Below are 22,731 nucleotides of genomic sequence, written 5' to 3'. Positions count from 1 at the left end.
GGTTGGTTCCACTTTTGGAAGTTAACATGTTTAGTTAAGAACCTAACCCAATTGGTCTTGCATTAATTAGATTTTTCATTTAACGGGAATAACAATTATCATTCTGTTGCGCATGATTTTGACTGCTGTGAGTTTGCTGTAATGTATTGATCTTTGTGAGTAAACTATGTGGAATAAAAATAGTCCTGGAAACCTAACTCATGTATGCTTTTGTGACGATTTTTGGTGAATTAATTGATATGCTATGATCTGTTGAATAGAGAAATCTCTCAAGTAGAAGTCTGTCGTGATAAAACTAGCTACTGAATTATGTGAAAATACATGAAACGTGCTTATTGTTAAATAATTTCTATGTTTTGACCAAATTGCCCTTGTGGGGAGTAATTGCTAATAATGTACAATATTAATACTTGACACGTAAGTAGTTGTTTACACATGTAACGCATCACCAATGTGTTTGTTGAGTCACACACAATTCACAAACGAAACACGAAACGTATCTCATGCATAGGTATTATGTGTCGAGTCTAGAGACTCAATAATAGTTCCAACACTTAGAAAATCTCATTCTTGTTTTAGAACGCTAGTGAGGACTTTCTGTGACGAGCATCTCTTGGTTGACTTGTTTTTGAATTCTTCGCAAACAGTGAGTTTCACGTTTCCCCTTTTACTCTTTTAAACGCTTTTACTTGGGGGAGAATACATACTCCGAAACGCTTTAGATTTTGTTATTAGATTATATATCACTTGTAATGGCTAAGTGGCAAACGAAACAACTAAAGGCCTTCATAACATCGAACCGTTTAATATTGGATAATAGCGAGTCACTGTTGAGTAGTACTACTGGGTTTGACAAACCCCACCCAACGCAAACGCAAACGCAAAACGCAAACGCAAACGCTTTATTTATATAAACTTGTGAACTCACCAACCCCGTGTTGACACTTTTAGTATGTTATTCTCAGGTAGCCGAGGCGGGCGCGCGGTATAGGATCATGCATCATTGAACTCTATCGTTTTTGCAAACTTATTTTTAAACTGTTATTAATTGGGTTTTAAGTCGTCCTGCGTGACGCAACACTTTGTTTATGATTTTACTCTTTCGCACTTATTTACACTTAAATGTTTTCTGGTTTGAAAACTTTAATTATGGTTTGATTATAACTAATGATTCCGAACCTGTTAGTTCACACTCTCTGACGGTAAACCTCCGTTAGTGGATTTTGAGGGTGTGACAATGCGAAATCCTCCTAGACTCATTTATGGTGTTATAGACGAAGAACACGATTACACATAAACAAACACACGAATGGGATAATCGAATCTGCAGATCCTTTATAATATAACCAAAACACGTTACATACCGAACATAAACAAAAACACGGCCGACCCGAGGTGAGCTCTACCTCGGGTCTGCCCACTAGACTCACCCTCTCTTTTTCTCTCTAAACAATTTAACTGAACACACAATACTCTCTCTTTTTCTAGATACTAAACCCTAAACATGACACACAGATATATAGATAAACCAACTTCGCGGGCTTGGGCTTGGGCCTGTAGGCGAAGTTGTCCTAACTTCGCCAAGGGCAAAGTTGTTCTAACTTCACCACTTCGTCTCCACTGGTCAGAATTGCATAACGATGGTCACAAAAGGCACCAATAGACTCCCCCTTGACCGTTGCTCTCAATTCTATCAAACACTAAAGATCTTCTGTTACAAAACATGTACCAACAGACTCTCCCTTAACAGATGATCTTCTGTGTTCTTCTTCTGGTAGGACTCGATTGCACTGTGATCTTCAAACTTGAACTTCACATATACATGCAACATCAATCCTGTCTTCAACCAGCGGTGTCTGAAACTGTCTTGTAGCTTCACAAATCTACCAATCACCCGACGTCTTCCATATCAGATCTCCCCTTCAGTGTAAGCCCCTCCGAACTATATCGATCGAGATCTTTGACCTGCATCCCGGTGCCTAATCGATCATCTCAACCATTAGGTTAGTAAGATAAGGTTCAATCTTCAACTACTTAACATCAAGTGATCAGTTTCATCACAAAACCACCTTGACGGAATCTAACACACATGACCATTAATAAATCCGGCATCTTCAATCACTAGGGATAACGATCAAATTACTTTCTTATTATTTCCAAGAGTGAAATTATTTAAGTAGCTCACCCCTAATAAATAAGTATCCCAAATACTCGTATCCCACATTTTCAGGTTGAGAGCTTAAACAATTTAATTCCCGATTAAATCTAACTTGTTCAAAAATTTTCACCTTAATAAATAAGCATCTCGGATGCTCGTATCCCACATTTTCAGGATCCAAGTCTCGAACGCCTTGAAAATAACCTAAATAATTTGCTTTGACCACGACCCAACAATGACGAAAACCCGAACAAAATCTGACTTTCTTCAGTTGGTCAACCTCGGACAATAATTATTTCTTGGCCCAAAAATAATTTTGTCGAATCACCCAAATAACCAAATATGTGTCAATATCCAGTTTCAATCAATATCCCATTTGCAACTTCAACTCCATATCCATAGTTGACCCGTATTTGTTCACACGTAAAACCAAGAGATACCAATTTTCACTCGTTTTCGGAACAACGTTTTCGGTCTCACAATAATCGTGTAAACCCGGCCATTCGGACGATAACTCAAAAAAAATATCATCACCAAATTTTTCCTCAACTTTTTTTATTTTTTTTAACTTTGCCAAAAAAAGTCAACTTCGCCAAAAAGTCAACTTCGCCAAAAAAGTCAACTTCACCAAAACCCTAAAATTTTAGCGACAACTTCGCCGATGACGGCTGTTCTGACCAAAAATCGATCTGAAACGTGCCAAAAATACCAAAACGCAGATCTCGAACCATAGCATAAGAGCCTACGGCTCTACTACCACTTGTAAGTCCCCCTGGGGCGTCGCTGATCGATACGAGATCCGCACGAGGTCTAGGAGTGCGGAATCCTCCTAGACTCGTTTATGGTGTTATAGACGAAGAACACGATTACACATAAACAAACACACGAATGGGATAATCGAATCTGCAGATCCTTTATAATATAACCAAAACACGTTACATACCGAACATAAACAAAAACACGGTCGACCCGAGATGAGCTCTACCTCGGGTCTGCCCACTAGACTCGCCCTCTCTTTTTCTCTCTAAACAATATAACTGAACACACAATACTCTCTCTTTTTCTAGATACTAAACCCTAAACATGACACACAGATATATAGATAAACCAACTTCGCGGGCTTGGGCTTGGGCCTGTAGGCGAAGTTGTCCTAACTTTGCCAATGGCGAAGTTGTTCTAACTTAGCCTATGGTGAAGCTCTTCTCCTTGGGGTGCTCCCATTCTCTTCGTGAAAAAGAAGGATGGTTCGTTTCGCGTGTGCATCGATTATCGAGAGCTTAACAAACTCACTATCAAAAATCGTTATCTCTTGCCACGAATCGACGACATGTTTGACCAACTTCAAGGCGCGATGTGTTTCTCAAAAATCGATCTTCGATCGGGTTATCATCAATTGCCTTTTCGCGAAGAAGACATTCCTAAAACCGCTTTCCGTACTCGATATGGACATTTCGAATTTTTGGTCATCCCCTTCGGGTTAACAAATGCACTTGAGGTATTTATGGAACTCATGAACCGCGTTTGCAAACCATACCTTGATAAATTCGTCATTGTCTTTATTGATGACATCCTTATCTTTTATAAATTCAAAGCCGAACATGAACATCATTCGCGTTCCATTCTCGAACTCCTTAGAAACGAACGACTCTACACCAAATTCTCCAAATGTAAATTTTGGCTAGAGGAAGTTCAATTTTTGGGACACATCGTAAACGACAAAGGTATTCATGTTGATCCTGCTAAAATTGAGGCCGTTCAGGATTGAAAACTCCAACGACTCCCACGGATTAGATCCTTCCTCGGTTTGGCTGGGTATTATCGGCGCTTCATTCAGAATTTTTCCAAGATCTCTTTGCCTCTTACCACCCTCACTCATAAAGGGAAACCATTCGATTGGGGTTCGAAGCAAGAGAAAGCTTTTTAAACTCTCAAGGACATGCTTTGCAATGTTCCCGTTTTAACCCTTCCCGATGGAAACGACGATTTTGTTGTATTTTTTGATGTCTCCCATCTAGGACTTAGTTGTGTCCTCATGCAACGAGGTCAAGTCATCGCTTACGCATCAAGGCAACTTAAGGTCAATGAGAAGAATTATACGACTCATGATCTCGAACTTGGTGCCGTCGTTTTCGCTCTAAAAATCTGGAGACATTACCTTTATGGTACAAAATGTGTGGTTTCTACCGATCATAAAAGCCTTCAACATATTTTTGACCAAAAAGATCTCAACATGAGACAACGACGATGGGCCGAATTAATTAGTGATTACGATTGCGAAATTCTCTACCATCCCGGTAAAGCGAATATTGTCGCCGACGCCCTAAGTCGAAAGGTTATTGTTAAATTTTTTCTGCTTCTAAGCGTTGTTGTTCAAACCGATCTTCAAACTCATATCTTTCAAGCTCAGCGTACCTACATTGAAAAAGGTAACATGTACGACGAAATGTCATGTGGAGCCGAACTTCAACTCGAAACCAAACCCTATGGTCTCTTGTACTTTCTCAATCATTTATGAGTTCCTGATCACGATGACCTTCATACTTGTATACTCGACAAAGCTCACAATTCGCGGTATTCCATTCATCTCGATGTGGATAAGATGTATTTCGATCTTCGTGCTACCTTTTGGTGGCCGGGTATGAAAAAGGACGTGGCGTTGTTTGTATCTAAATGCCTTATTTGCTCAAAAGTCAAAGCCGAACATGAAAGACCTTTTGGTCTTCTCGAGCAACCACCAATTCTAGTTTGGAAATGGGAAGACATTGCTATGGACTTTATCACTAAATTAACCAACACCCAAAAAGGCAACGATAGTATTTGGGTGATCATCGATCGTTTAACCAAATCTGCTCATTTTATTCCGATTCGCGAAAAGTATTCTGTCGAGCAGCTTGCTCAAATCTATGTTCGGGAAATTGTGTGCCGTCACGGTTTACCATTGACTATCATTTCTGATCGCGATGCCCGTTTTACCTCTCATTTTTGGCATTCCCTTCAAGAATCCTTGGGAACACGTCTCGATCTTAGCACCGCTTATCATCCTAAAACGGACGGCCAATCCGAACGTACGATACAAACACTCGAGGATATGCTACGAGCGTGTGTTCTTGATTTCGGTGGGAATTGGGATTCTCACATTCCTTTCATCGAGTACTCGTATAATAACAGTTATCATTCTAGCATTGAGATTGCTCCTTTCGAAGCTCTTTACGGTCGTAAATGTCGTTCCCCGATCAGTTGGAACGAAATCGGTGAAGCTCAAATCATGGGACCCGAAAAGGTCCAAGAAGCCACCGATGTTATCGATCAAATCCGTAAAAACCTCCTAGCCGCTAGAAGTCGTCAAAAGAGTTACGCCGACAAACGGAAAAAACCGATCCAATTTAATGTTGGCGACCTTGTCCTTCTAAAAGCATCTCCTTGGAAGGGGGTAGTCCGTTTCGGAAAAAAGGGTAAGCTAGCTCCTCGTTTCGTTGGTCCTTTCAAAATTCTTGAACGTGTTGGGAAGGTAGCTTATCGACTCGAACTATCGGAAGAACTTGTCGGTGTTCATCCGACTTTTCATGTTTCGAATCTTAAAAAGTGCTTAGCCGACGGTAATCTCCATATACCTCTCGACGAAGTACATGTCGATGAGTCGATGATCATGGTTGAACGACCCGTTGAGATCATGGATCGCAGCGAGAAGAAAACCAAACGTAGTCGTATTCGGTTAGTCAAAGTTCGATGTGAATCGCGGCGCGGAGTTTACTTGGGAATGAGAAGACATAATGAAGGAGAAGTATACACACTTGTTTGCATCATCATCTTCATCTTAATTTCGGGACGAAATTCCCTAAAGTAGGGGATACTTTGTCATTCGTCAATTTCGGGTCACTTTTGTATTTGTTTTATTATGTAAACTCAATACGTTTTGTAACCCGAACTCTTATGATATAATCAAAATGATGGATTTTATATTACAAAATTGTTTTATAATTGTCGGGTCTCAAAAACACCCTTTTCGGTCCCTATAATGGCCTTAAAACGCTTTAAAACAACTCCTGGGGTCAAAACTGCCAATTTTGAAAGTTCAGAATTTCCACCAGGTGACCTTAGCGCCGCGCTAAGGTCAAGGGCAGAGACCTTAGCACCGCGCTAAAGGGAGTCTGCACCAGAACTCGTTTTTTGTTGTTTTTATGCAAACATGTGACATAAACCAACCCATTTTCATGAAAGACACTTTATGCTTGACCCTTTCAACTTACCTTATATATAAACCACCATTTCCCTTCATTTTCCCTTGATACAACTTCAAAATATCTCTCAAACTTTAAAGATTCAAGATTGTTATTTTATTGTTCTTGAATTTTTGACTTCCAAAAGTCAAACTGAGTTAAATATTTCATTTTAATTAGCTTATGTAGTCTTATTAATATTTTTTTGTGGTTGTAAAACATATATATAATATACCCCTTGCTACCGTTGGTGGTTACTTCTCCGGCTCCGGTTGGTGAGGTTTCGGGCCTCGTAAGGTAAGGTTTTATGGAAGACTTCGTGTCCTTGATATATATATATATATATATATATATATATATATAACTTGTTTATACATATTAATCATGCTTAACTTCTGCTCATTTTAGTTTGTTTGTCATATTTACAAGTTCCATGGTTATGGGTTCTAAGAGTATAGCCTCGGTTTAACCGTAAATAGCTCTAAACCATAAACTGAACCTTGTTTACTAGTTTTTGTTAAATAATTGTTTAAACATGTTTAATGTTAGATTTGAGTTTATAAAATCATTTTCATGAGTTCTATGGTTATGGGTTTGTAGAATCTTACCTCGGTCTTAACGCGAACCAATATCCGAATCGAAAACCGAACATTTTTTAATGACCTTATTGTTAACTTTTTTGTTGTAAAACTTAAGTATTTTCATTTGTAAATTATTATACAAGTTCTTGGATATTTGGGCATGTGGAAATCATCTATGAACTTATTGTGAGATGGAAACCGAACCAAACCGAACTAAACCGATTTTCACATTTAGCTATCAAGACTTGTATATTTCTTTAAAAATAGTTTACAAACTGACTTTAGTTATTTTCTTAAGTACTTGGAAATGTTGGGTCCAACTTGATCTCATAACAAAGTTGGGACCGAGAAAACCGAACACTCGCTTAACGTACATTATTAGTTCTAAAACAATAGAACTACATACTTGGTTAAGTATTATTGGATTTTTATGAGTTACCTCATAACATTTAATATTTTGGAAAGTTGACTCAGGGTTTGACCAATTATCAAGACCCGAACCAACAACCCAAACAATCGTTAAAACCCGTTTTATCATCTTTATTTTAAAGGGACTTGCATTCTTGCATTTTTACCAACCATATTACTTAACATAGGTTGAGTAGATATTAAGGTTAGATACTTTAACCCGGCTTCGAGCAAACTTACATTTTTAAAGGACTATTGTTATAATTTCATAAATAGTTACATTTTAAACCTTGAACTTTAATTGGTTACATTTCTCAACATTTATTTTATTTAGAGACCTTTAATACAACCTTTTAATTCAAGACTTTCTTTTATCCGGGTTTTGCTCGTTAAACTCGTCGTTCTGGTTAACCTTCAATTTACCGACCTTTCAAGTTTATTACTTGAATGTGAGTACTTTCATACCCCGTTTTCCATCTTTCGTTTTGGGGTGACAGTTCATAATGCTTTATACTTGAGTCCTAAACCACAAACGTTGTTGTTTACTTTACTTAAATAATTGCTCGATTTGGCGTTCTATGCTTACATGATTATATGCCTATGTGTTTACCGCTTCCGGTTGGTTGATCTATAAATCCTAGACTATTTGGCATCCTCTTATAGCAAGGTGTCGTTAATGTAATCTTGTTAACGATAACTATTAAATCCTAGTCTATTTGGCATCCCCTTATAGCAAGGTGTCACTAATGTATTCTTATTAATGATCTCTTTTTATCCAAATTATTGCTATTATTTATTGTTTCGTATACGAGATTGTGGCTTTTCTTATTATATATTTATATGCTCCAAACTATGAATTGCTCACCAACCGTTGTGTTGATAAACTTTATTTTATGAAATGTTACAGGTTTGCATTTAGGTTGATTATGGAGTGTGGAGAAAACGTCATCAAGACCTTTATGATATTGGCAAAATGAACAATATTTGATTTGCTATATTTTGTTATAATTATCTTGTGAACAAGTATGTTTATGTGACATTTGATGTTGTGAAAATGAAATGAGTTTGTTAAATATTGTTGCTTTAAATAGTGGCATGCGCTTATGGGCAATCTGTCGCATCCCGACAGGTTCCGCCGCCTTTGGTCGGGGTGTGATACTTTATTTTCTGTTTGATTCTCCTTCTCCGGAGATCCACACTTGTCAGTTTTATGATTAAACGAATTAGGAAACACCTTTAAACTCATTTTCTTTTCCCGAACCTCATTCTAACCGTTCCCTCAGTACAATTAATAATAGCCTCTGTTGTAGCTTAAAACGGTCTACCCATAATAACAGTCAGTTGTGTATCCTTTACACAATCCAGCACGAGGAAATCCACAGGATAATAGAATTCACCAACTTTTACAATCACATCATTTACAATCCCCCTAGGACACTTAGGAGTTTGATAATCCAACACCACTATTGTTTTAACTTTTTGTAGTGGCCCAAAATCATGCTGATCATATAAACTCCCCCGGTTAAATACTTACACAAGTTCCAAGATCCAACAAAGCCCTGTCTAATTTAAAATCACCTATTTGTATTGAAATAATCGGTGTTCCTGGATCTTGAAGTTTCGGGGGAAAGGTACCCATCAAAAAGGCGTTCACACTAGCAATTAAAGCAAGTTGTTTAGGAAACTTGTGATGTCGTTTGTGGGTACTTAACTCTTTTACATACTCAACATGATCAGGACTCGCTTTAACTTTCTCAAGCAACGGTTTATTTATTTTCACTTTTTCAAAACTTTCCCACCTTTCACTCTTAAGTTGTTCCCGTTTACTTAAATTTTTTGGTGCAAGTAAAGCCATTGGAAATGGAACTTTCACATTCCAATTACTAATTTCAAAAAACATGTTATTTGAATCATTTTTAGACTTTGTAAAACTTTTAACTTCCTGATCATGTTCACTCTCACCCTTAAACTCAATTACATCATTCACCCCACCCTCAACAAATTGTGGTAAATGAGTTTCAACAACGGAAATTTCAGAAAAAGGACGAGTACTTACCTCATTTATATGGACACTCGTTGTGTTAGAGGATTTGTGAGCTAGACATATTTGAGTATCATTACAAAGCTTATCTTGATCTCTTCTGATGATCTCCACTTCTTCAGTTAATTGTCCAACCTGTTGTGATAATGCCTTGATATCCTTGTCTCTGATCGCGTTGCCTTTTTGAATACCCATCATTAACTCAATAATTGTATCCAATTTTTCATTGATAGAATTATCATTTGACCCATGCTGACTCGCTTACCTATTCCTTTGATTATGCAAGTTGCTTTGATAGTTACTTTGACTTCCTTCATAGCAATTCTAAATTGGTGTCTCAAAAGATCTTGCATTCTGATGCGGTGGCTCGAACAGTGAGGCGTTCTTTGGTACTATAGGCACAAAATGACTGGCAACTCCTCTAACTGGGGCTATGTGATTCACCCTAAGCACTCCATCCACATACTCATTCTGACCTTGTTGTCCTCCATAACTATTCTGCTGAACACCATTATACCTTTGCCGACCAAACTTGACCCGATTCTAACCACTTTGATTAAACGATGGCACTGAAGGCACAATATCATCAAACTCATCATATTCATATTGGTTTTGGGTTTGAGGATGTGGCAAGTCAAAGTTCGAGAATTGTCGTTTTTGTGAGAATGATGGATACAATGGGCTACCTGGTGGACTCTGATTACTATAATAACTCATAACCGAACTACACGTACGCTGCCAACACTCTAATAAGTTCCTGCACAGGCAAAGGCAAACAATACCAAGTGTAATACCGAACTTAAACAAAAAGAAATAAAAAGAAATATATTTTTGTATTTTTTTAATAAAATATTTTTTAATCAAACAAGCAACGCAAAACTAAGCGCACTAGCTCCCCGGGCAACGACGTCATTTTGATCGATATCGAAAGGTCAATGTGACATTCGTCAAATTTGAGTCTCGAGTTATATTCGTTTTGTAAACTTTTATTATGTAAACTCGACTCAACATTCTTTTGAACCTTAATTAATTATTATATAATATTATTATGTACCTCGATCACCAAAAAAATCGATGTTTGTCATATTATAGTGTCATAAGGGGTTTAAAATGATTTTCTTAAACTCATTATAAGCTTTGGAAACCTTTAAACTCGTATTAAACCATGACTGAAACTTGGAGGGCCACTTCTGTAAATATGTAACGTGCATATATAACCAACAAACCCTAACCTATCTCATTCATACTCTAGCCGCCATCCCCTCCTCTAGCCGTTTTCCGGCGGACCCGATATTTCGGCGACGGCGATCTCTGGCAACCTTTCTCCGACCTCCGGCCACCCTCTCCTCTCCCCCTGGTCCGTAACTCCGACACCGGTCACCCCGATTCCCCTTGTCCGTTCATTTTGTTTCCGACATAGAGATTCCGGCAGCAACAACGTAGCCCGACCACCCCATTTTCCCTCATTCGGCTTTCCGGCAGCCCTCTCCGGCGGCCCGGTAACCCCCTTCACTCAAAAACCGAACCCTCTTCCCTCTCTTTATCGTTTTTCCGACGAGCCCTTCCTCCGGCAACTCTCTCCGCCTCTCTCCGTTCTCTCTCTCTCTCCGTCTCTATATCTCTTTCTCTCTCTCTATGTATCTCTATCTCTTTCTCTCTCTCTCTCTCTCTCTCGCTCTCTCTCTCTCTCTCTCTCCGCCTCGTTTTTCCGGCGTGCCTCCGGCGGCCGGAATTGGTCTCCGACGACCCTGCTCGGCTTCGACAATTGTTCTCGGCCAAACGTCATATGGTAAGCAACGAGATTTAAAGTTCTCTTTTAATGACTTTATATCTAACAAATTAATCGGTAATCGAGTCCAAGTTCGATTCCCCCCCTTGAACCGACCTTGGAGAGTATTTTTGGGATTATTATTATTAATCTCATAACATATCTTAAAACTCATTATTATTTTATTATTATTATCATTAATAAGATAGTTATTATTATTATTAACAAGATAGTTTATATTATTATTATTAAAGTTATTATTATCATTATTTTCATAATTAATAAATTATTATTATTATGATTATTATTATCATTATTATTATGATTATTAAGTAATATTATTAAATTTTATTATTGTTAATATTATTCACTTGTTTTATTAAACCGAAACCCATGTCGGGCCTGGTTGCCATTTAACGTCATCGTTACTCGAGTTACATTTTTATCACTAATACTATTATTATTAAAATGTTATAAGTATTAGTTATTATCATTAATATGGCACATATAATTATCATAATAATAATAATAATAATAATAATAATAATAATAATAATTATTAGTAAAATTTATAAACCTATTATTAAATGTATTCAACAATAAAAGTAATTATTATTATTATATTTATTATTATGATTACTATTATTAGTTTTAACAACAATTCTCAATTGGTAGTATATTTATATATTATTAACATCATTATCTTATATAGTTATATATATATATATATATATTATCATTACTATCATTATCATTAATAATATTGTTATAAGCTTTATTATCAATTCTTTTTTTATTAAAACCGAACTCGTGATTTAAAACCCATCTTGTTTCTATTTAATATTGGTTTAGTTATTTAAAAGCCCAATAAAATAATATTATTTTACTTCAAATTATCAATTAGGTACGAGTCCCTAATCGTTAACAAATTAACCAGTAACCCGATTAACAACCGAACCTTCCCGTTTAATGTTTCAAATGTAGTTTCAACTAAAGTTCAAGTTCATTAATATATTATTTATTCGTTTTCATTTAGCTTTCAAGTTGGATTCGTTCGTTTCGTTCGCAAGCTTTCTATATTTCGATCATTTATTATTTCTCGATTCGTCAATCGAGGTGAGTACATTTCATCCCTCGTTTTCACTTTTATATTTTGGGGGTAACATGCATACTTATTCAAAACAAGAATGATTTATTATACACATTTCTCAAACCACAAACTTTAGGGTGTATGATACTTAGAATACTTGCTCTATTGTGTGTTATATGTCTCATATGCTTTACGTGCACGAGTGTTTATTTTTATGTTGTTGTTGAGCCTCATTAAGTATGATCATACGCTCCCCTAACTACTTAGCCTTGTGCTAGTAGAATAGGGCCTCATTATCCGAGTATGTCGGTTGTTACCGAATAGAAAGGATCCTCATTTACATATGTTTTATATACCACGATTGATGTTTTTATTTATAGTCTCATATAAATGTTTGTGGATTTCGGTCATATTATATATACTCAAACTATGAAATTGCTCACCAACATACGTGTTGACAAAATATTATTTTATGCATTGTTATAGGTTTGACTTATATCGACTTAAGGAATTGACGAAAAACGTTACCAAGACTATTAGGATATTAGTAAAACGAACAATATATTTGTTTACTTGTGTTCAATTTGTTTGTATGACCAAGATGTGTTGTTTATTCATTTGTGAAATAAATTAGTTGATTAAATATTGTCACTTTGATAGTGTCTTGTGTTTTGGGCAATCGGTTGCACCCCGGCATGTTCCGCCTTTGGTCGGGGTGTGACAAATTGGTATCAAAGCCACAAGACTATAGGATAGGTGGTTAGACGTAACGACCTAGCATAGTCTTTACTTTAGGGTCCTTATACGTGTTGCCTATACGTGTTTACCCTAATTGATTGTTCAATACACATGCTTATTTATATACTTATTTATTTTATCAAATCATAAATATACACCTACACACACTTTCATATTTCTCTAAGGTATCCCTACCTTAAAACGCAAAAACATTAATTTTTATTGTGTTTTATAGATCACGAGCTTAACTTGAATCCCGTTGTTTCAAATCTCCTTAAAGATTGTCTCATATGAGATGATCACTTTAAGTAGTCGAATGCGAGCGTTCCGCTCGCCATCCTAATTTTCGGTGTCAAAACAATAGATCTGCGGTGGTACGTGATCTAGTGTTTTGACATGACGTTGTATTCCGATTTATTATTTTTGTTACAATCGTTATTTGAGTCGAAAACGTGAAAAAGACGCGGTGGTACGTGCACATGTTTTGACCCCAATATGGTATTATTTTTTTTTGTAATAAAGGTTTTTAGTGTTGGAATATCAAGTCATGGTGGTTCATGCACGATTTTTCCGCCTTTAAATCTTAAAACATTATTATTGCGTTTCAAGAATTTAAACCATTTTTCCTTTATTTTGTTATAAATTCTTATCACAAGTCTTCATTTATAAATGTTATATTTTTTTTTCTTTTATCTGTTAACAATTCTTTTATATCTCGATTTTATATGGTAAAGTTTTACGCCAACTTTCTCATTTTTATTTCACAATGATTTTTATTACAAATTTCGTTCATTATGATCTCTTCGATATAAGTTAAAAATATATGTATATATATGGTTTGATTTATTCATAATGATTTTTAATATGCCATCTATTTTCATTAAGATTATTCATAAACAAAATTCTTATTATTTAAGTTTCATCATATTAAAAAGGTCTTATGATAAATTTTACCTTAAATTTTCAAGTAAATCTCCTATTACATAAACTTTAAATTGTCTTTAAAGACCGTGTGCAAAAATAAATTAATAAAATTTTATTTTCATAACTATTCCGTTTATTTTGAATGATCATTTCAAAATATTAATTATTTAAACTTCTCACGACATTTTTAATTATACTACATTATATAATACATGTGGTAAAAAAATTTCGCTACCCAAATTTATTTTCATAACAACTATCACCATTCAATCCTTGGCTCATTATAAATTCTCATGAATAAAAATTGCATCTTACGATTTTTCTCATTTTGAAATTCCTATAGTAGTTTTGCCTTGACTTTTCAAAAAAATTTACAAACTTGTAACTTGTAATCTTCTTGAAACTCTCATGCAAAACTTTATAGAAATTTTAATTTAAAAACCAAAAAAAATAATCGTTTACTCGTGATTTCTCGATTTACAATGCCGGTCATTCTAACTTACCATGGTATTTTCGTACACGATATTAAATAATGAACTTGGTAAAAAAAAGTTTTTATTTCGCAACTTCATATTCCCAAAACGACATTCATCATTCAATATTGAGACCTCATAACAAATTTTAACATTCAATTCACTTATTTTAAATTCCTCATAAGCAGAGTTTTAATTTGATCCTTTAAAAAAACAATTTATTTTACTTCCTCATGACAATCAACTTTTATTTTTACAATAAACCTTAAAATGCAAACTTTATTATCTTAGTTTTTTTTCCATGATGTCTCCCACTACTTAATTTTAAGTATTTCAAGAACGATTTACGTTATGCGGGTCGATTTATTTTAGATCTTCTCGTAAATTATTTACAACCTAAGCCGACCCGACGTATCTTAACAACTCTTATTTTAGTGGAAAACTTTTAGCAAAAAAAATAATAACAATAAAAAGAAAATAAAAAATTGTGTGATTCACACGCTCGGATCTCAAAATTTTATTTATATAATATATATATATATATATATATATATATATATATATATATATATTTATATATATATTCACTTGTATTTTAATTATCAAAACTTTCATGGATGTTTTAAACATTATTTATAAATTATGATTATTTAATACTTATTATTATTAAAAAAAAATCTCCCCGAACGCAACCACAAGTTTCCCAAACACCCGTATCCCATCTCAAACTACCACCTTAAGCCAAATCCTCACCTACTCAAGCCCCATGCAAAATCCAAGATATACAAAAATCAATCCAACAAAAGGCCCTAATTACCGACACTTCTACGCCACGAAAACCTATCAAACTTACCATCCAAATGCTTCAAAGACACGACAAACACATTCACCAAATGCCTTGGACATAAACAAACAAAAGCTTACCCAACTATGACTCAATCCTTCGATCCATGCTATGTCAAATCACAAACCATGTCGCCACGCCATTCTCATTCAACCATAGTGTTTGATATCAAAAGTAACAACCCCGAACACTCCTTACAAAATACATGTATAAACCAAATCTCAACCCAAACTAGCCAAGATCGAATTATCCAACCCATCAACTTAACCCGAGCTCAAATAAGCAAAAAAAAACCCCACCTATTAGCCCAACCACCACTCACACAAATCATCTACGACTAACCCACTCAAATGACCTAAACCCAACAAACCCTGTCAATCCAACTCAAGAAGACCCAACTACGCAAGACACCCGAAACACACTCACTCTTCACCAAATTTCCAAATCATTCACCACTAGAAGCCTAAAACCTCTCCATACACACGCAACTTCATTTTTCCTCTAAATTTATATATATATATATATATATATCCAACTAGTGTATTTATAACGACCTCATATGTTTAAATAATCACATTTAAATTATAAACTTTTTCAAAGGTCGACTATTTACGTATTTTGCTCATATTTTATAAATCATCTTTGTAGAATATAAATATTGTCATGACAATAAAATTCTATTATGAGGATTTGTTTTTAAAGAGATTATTAAACGATTATATGTATGATTTCAAGATTTTAAATATTGTCACCTAAGGTGATAAATTACTTAATAACTTTATAAATACGAGGCTTCATTTTGAATGTTGAATTCGAGATTTATTCAATAACAAATTACAATTTTTCACCATCTTGCATGAACTCAATGACCATGGCTTTGCAAATATTTTTGAGACACAATTACAAATACTTTATATACTAGATATTGTGACACAAATTTTCGTTCGCCAACGATTTATTCGAATTACTACCTCATATTATCACAAGCATCACTCCTTTACGATTTTATCACAACAACTTTATGTATACAAATCCCTTTAACAATTTACTTATAAGATTTACTTTCGATAATGAGCAAAACTTTTCTCTAGCTACGCGCTACTACGAGGCTATATTATTACTATATTCATTTTATATGAACGAATGAACGACCTTACTTAAAGACTTCATTTTTCAATTTCATTCTATATGACACACGACTTACATATTTCGTCTTTATTCAAGTCTCACTGATTTTTACGATTTCTTTTCATTTGATGAGATGTTTCGATGACAATATTATGCACATGAGATTTCATTTTTGTGTTTTGATTTTCGTGACCGAATGCAAACTATTCAATAACAATTTGCGTAATACTTTCAAAACCTTGACTTCGCCAAAAATCTCGTTTATCTTTTAAATGATATTTTCATGGCTATGTTATTTGTATTTGAGCATTTATGTAAACACGATTCTATACATTATTCTATATAATTTCATCTAATCTATTAACGGCCTATGTGTGGCTGTCTACAAGTTTTGGCGCTATTAGAAACCGTTATTATAATGACGATTATATAAATGGTTTCACAATAGTGGTCGTATTCACGTTTATCACATTTCATTGATTGTTTTGATTGTTAATCTAATGTTATTTTATTTATGTTGATACACGTATGCGTCACCCCAAAGAAACTCACCTCATTCTCGTGTTATCACATTTCATGTAATCATATCCTCAAATACTCATAACCTCAAGTTTGTTCACGTGTGAAACTCATCGTACGATGCTATTATTAATTGTATCGTTGTTTATCCCGACCTCATGTACTCACTTATTGGATTTTTCTTAAATTTCACCCGTCGGATTTTATACTAATTTAGTGACCCGACTATAAACCATGGATTTTAATGATTTACTTATTCCTTCACGTTGAGGACACTTAACTTCAATTCTCGTTTCATAATTACATACCCTGGTCATTCGATCATCTTTACTTATCGAAACCAAAATAGTTATTTTCACCTTGGTTATACATTAAGATTTTAATTGTTTCAACTATGTATTCCATTTTCCTACTTACTTAAAAAGGTCAACCCCAAAATAGTTGTTTTATCAATATGTGTAAAATTCAACATATTTATGTACATTTCTAATGTTTGAGGTTTCAAAATAAATATGTCTTTTAAACCACATAATGGGACGAACCATGTGGACCATACGACGATCGAAATAATTATGGGTGCACACTTAATTATCAAAATCCCCGTATGAAAGCCATAGTAAGTACACTTGTGTGCAATAACTCAGGTCCGAGGATGATAGCAGAAAGACGGTAGAAATGCGAGTCATGATAAGGGCATGGTGGATACACCGCTGGTACTTCCTATATATAAGTGTCTTTATTATGTTCTCATTTATGGCGTTTTCGAGCCATCCAAGGATTTGACGTTATTTTTTTATCAAAAGTTTTTCTTGCAATTATTTAACTAAAAGCAATATTCGTTAGTAATTGTTATTTTTTTTGTTTATCTTAATTTCGGGACGACATTTCCTAAAGTAGTAGATACTGTGACAATCGTCAAATTTGAGTCTCGAGTTATATTCGTTTTGTAAACTTTTATTATGTAAACCCGACTCAACATTCTTTTGAACCTTAATTAATTATTATATAATATTATTATATAACTCGATCACCAAAAAAATCGATTTTTTTTTCATATTATAGTGTCGTTAAGAAAAACATAAGGGGTTTAAAATGATTTTCGTAAACTCGTTATAAGCTTTGGAAACCTTTAAACTCGTATTAAACCATGACTGAAACTTGGAGGGCCATTTCTATAAATATTTAACATGCATATATAACCAACAAACCCTAACCCTATCTCATTCATACTCCAGCCGCCACCTCCTCCTCTAGCCGTTTTCCGGCGGACCCGATATTCCGGCGACGACGATCTCCGGCCACCTTTCCCCGACCTCCGGCCACCCTCTCCTCCCCCCCTGGTCCGTAACTCCGACACCGGTCAGCCCGATTCCCCTTGTCTGTTCATTTTATTTCAAACATAGAGATTCCGGCAGCAACAACGAAGTCCGACCACCCCCCTTTTCCCTCCTTCGGCTTTCCGGCAGCCCTCTCCGGCGGCCCAGTAACCCCCCTCACTTAAAAACCGAACCCTCTTCCCTCTCTGATTGTTTTTCCGGCTGGCCCTTCCTCCGGCAACTCTCTCTGCCTCTCTTCGTTCCCTCTCTCTCCGTCTCTATATCTCTTTCTCTCAATCCGTATCTCTATCTCTTTCTCACTCTCTCTCTCTCTCTCTCTCTCTCTCTCTCTCTCTCTCTCTCTCCGCTTCGTTTTTCCGGCGCGCCTCCGGCTGCCGGAATCGGTCTCCGACGACCCTGCTCGGCTCCGACAATTGTTCTCGGCCAAACGTCATATGGTAAGCAACGAGATTTAGAGTTCTCTTTTATCGTCTTTATATCTAACAAATTAATCGTTAATCGAGTCCAAGTTTGATTTTCCCCTTGAACCGACCTTGGAGAGTATTTTTGGGATTATTATTATTAATCTCATAACCTATCGTAAAACTCATTATTATTTTATTTTTGTTATTATCATTAATAAGATAGTTATTATTATTATTATTATCATTATTATCATTAACAAGATAGTTTATATTATTATTATTAAAGTGATTATTATCATTATTTTCATAATTAATAGATTATTATTATGATTATTATTATCATTATTATTATGATTATTAAGTAATATTATTAAATTCTATTATTGTTAATATTATTCACTTGTTTTATTAAACTGAAACCCATGTCGGGCCTAGTTGTCATTTAACGTCATCGTTACTCGAGTTACATTTTTATCACTAATACTATTATTATTAAAATTTTATAAGTATTAGTTATTATCATTAATATGGCACATATAATTATTATAATAATAATAATTATTATTAGTAAAATTTATAAACCTATTATTAAATGTATTCAACAATAAAAGTAATTATTATTATATTTATTATTATTATTACTATTATTAGTTTTGACAACAATTCTCAATTGGTAGTACATTTATATATTATTAACATCATTATCTTATATATATACATATATATATATATATATAATCATTACTATCATTATCATTAATAATATTATTATAAGCTTTATTATCAATTCTTTTTTTATAAAAACTGAACTCGTGATTTAAAACCCATCTTGTTTCTATTTAATATTGGTTTAGTTATTTAAAAGCCCAATAAAATAATATTATTTTATTTTAAATTATCAATTAGGTACGAGTCCCTAATCGTTAACAAATTAAACAGTAACCCGATTAACAACCGAACCTTCCCGTTCAATGCTTCAAATGTAGTTTCAACTAAAGTTCAAGTTCATTAATATATTATTTATTCCTTTTCATTTAGCTTTCAAGTTGGATTCGTTCGTTTCGTTCGCAAGCTTTCTATATTTCGATCATTTATTATTTCTCGATTTGTCAATCGAGGTGAGTACATTTCACCCCTCGTTTTCACTTTTATATTTTGGAGGTAACATGCATACTTATTCAAAACAAGAATGATTTATTGTACACATTTCTCAAACCACAAACTTTAGGGTGTATGATACTTAGAATACTTGCTCTATTGTGTGTTATATGTCTCATATGCTTTACGTGCACGAGTGTTTATTTTTATGTTGTTGTTGAGCCTCATTAAGTATGATCATACGCTCCCCTAACTACTTAGCCTTGTGCTAGTAGAATAGGGCCTCATTATCCGAGTATGTCGGTTGTTACCGAATAGAAAGGATCCTCATTTACATATGTTTTATATACCACGATTGATGCTTTTATTTATAGTCTCATATACGTTTGTGGATTTCGGTCATATTATATATACTCAAACTATGAAATTGCTCACCAACATACGTGTTGACAAAATATTATTTTATGCATTGTTACAGGTTTGACTTTTATCGACTTGATGAATTGACGAAAAACGTTACCAAGACTATTAGGATATTAGTAAAACGAACAATATATTTGTTTACTTGTGTTCAATTTGTTTCTATGACCAAGATGTGTTGTTTATTCATTTGTGAAATAAATGAGTTGATTAAATATTGTCACTTTAATAGTGTCTTGTGTTTTGGGCAATCGGTTGCACCCTGACATGTTCCGCCTTTGGTCGGGGTGTGACAGTCAAGCAAAAACACTTATAAAACACCTTTACTAGCTAGGGCAAGTAAGATGTCGAATCCCCAAGGAATCAGTGGAAAGTGCAAGTGAAATTCTGATTTTATTAGAAAAATAATTAAAGTGGACAGACGATGTCAAGCGGTTTAGTTGGGTAGCTTGTAAACAACAATATAAAAATAACCAAACTCCAGGGTTCGGGTTTCGAAGCAATTTTGGGAATTGATAAGCTTCTTTGGACGGTTTCTTATAAAATATGTAAATCAAAAGACTTAACGATTGACTGTGTTGATTGTCAGAATGAATCCGAATAATTGACACGGTTTGATGAAAATCTAGTTGATTATCGGATTTACTTGTTGAAACACAAAATCAATAATATGGTTAACGATAAACAGATAATGACGAAAGAACTTAATCCTTATAATTGATGACCACAAATCAATTAACTGACAAAAGATTAAGCAATCAATTAATAAAAACCGTTTAATCACAAAAGCAAACACAAAGAATTGATCAACCGAATGATTAATCAATTCCAAATCCAAAGTTAAGAATAGAATAGCAAAACCTAACATGCAACTCAACCCTGCACCCGAAGATGGTTATGAAGTCGTTAGCCTTGCATCTCGATCTTCATGCTCTTGATTATGATGTGGAAGAAGGATTTCATGGATCAATCGTGTGATTAAGATGCGTTATGGTGGTGTAAAGTGGCCTCCAAGAAGTCCCAAAACTGATGGTTAATGAATAATTTCGACCTTAGGTTTTTCCCCTTTAAATATGGCATGAAAAACACCCAAAAGTCAACTTTCCGTCAGACCAGTCCGTAAGCTACGGCCAGGCCACCGCAGCTTACGACTCAGGTGGCGTAGCTTACGGCTCAGCCGTAAGCTACGGGTCTTCTATTTTTCTTTACGTCCTCACCCAGGCCGTAAGCTACGGCCTGGAAAGCGTAGCTTACGGTTGGCTCTTCTCCAGCTCTCTGTTTCCTCGTTCTTTTTTATTCTCGATCGTCCGGTTAAGCTCCCGATCATCTCTCTTCACATAATCTTGATTCTTCCATCCTCAAACGCTCCAAATTAGTCCCGAATAAGCTTCGTTAAGCCCCGCACACCTGTAACCATAAACACACTCAAAGTACTTGTGTTCACAATATACAATTAATTAAAACACACGAAATTAGACGCTTAATGAACATACTTTTACCCACACATCAAGAGGCGGGTGGTGGTGGTGAGAGGGCAATGGGTAGTGGTGGTGGGAGGGTGGTGGAGGTGATATAGTTTGAAAGAGTGATGGAATGAAAAAAAAAACAAGGGGGTGGATAGAATGAATTTGGGTTGTTTTAGATGAAATGGAATGGATATGGTAATAGGTGATTCAATTCCATTAACCAACCAAACACATTTTTTTTCATTCCATCATAATGGTCCATGTCACACCCCGACCAAAGGCGGAACATGCCAGTGCGTAACGTATTGATTGGACAGTAGCTCGGAAGCCACTAATTAAAGCGACAATAAATATTTAATTTCATTAACATTAAACACGTACACAGATTCAATAATCATAACAATTACATCGTATTCATTATTTGAATAAATATCCTAAGGTAAAAACTAATATCTTCAATATTGATCCATGTAAATTACTTGTACCTGTAGCATGTATAAAAATAGAGTTTGTCAACACGAACGTTGATGAGAATACATATGTTTTAGTTGATATATATATAGATAAAAACCACAATTCATATGTTAATGTTGAGCATTACAATTTCTATGAAAATGTAAACAACTAAATAGATGTGGACCCGTTCCTATTGATACAAAATCAATGTACTTGGGTAAATGTATGATCATACTAGATGAGGATGGGATACCAGCCACCAAACATAAAATAAACATTTAAGCACATAGAGCATAATCATGGAGCATGAAATAATCACACATAAACATATATTGAATTGCATCTTGAATAAATGTGGTAATAAAACATGAGTAAAAGTGGATAAGGTATACATGCTACCCCAAAATTATAAAAGATGAAAAAGGGGGTTATGTAAACTCACCTTTGAAATTGGGAGGAAACTTGGAATAATAAGCGAAGATGCGTTAAAGGAACCGAATCGGTCGAACCTCACAAACTATATATAAAAGAAAGAAAGTACAAATGTAAATGCTAACTGCGGGATTATAAAAATTAGATTTTATGTTAGAGATTAGGAATTATTTTAGTATATTTTAGGATGTTTTAGTATTTAACTTTAACGAAAATTCAAGGGTTTATT

The sequence above is a fragment of the Bidens hawaiensis genome, unplaced genomic scaffold (genome assembly GCF_021521415.1).
Source record: "Bidens hawaiensis isolate Kalapana, Puna unplaced genomic scaffold, B.hawaiensis_p1.1 tig00027082_1, whole genome shotgun sequence".
NCBI lineage: Eukaryota > Viridiplantae > Streptophyta > Magnoliopsida > Asterales > Asteraceae > Bidens > Bidens hawaiensis.
Note: the sequence above shows the minus strand (reverse complement) of the source record.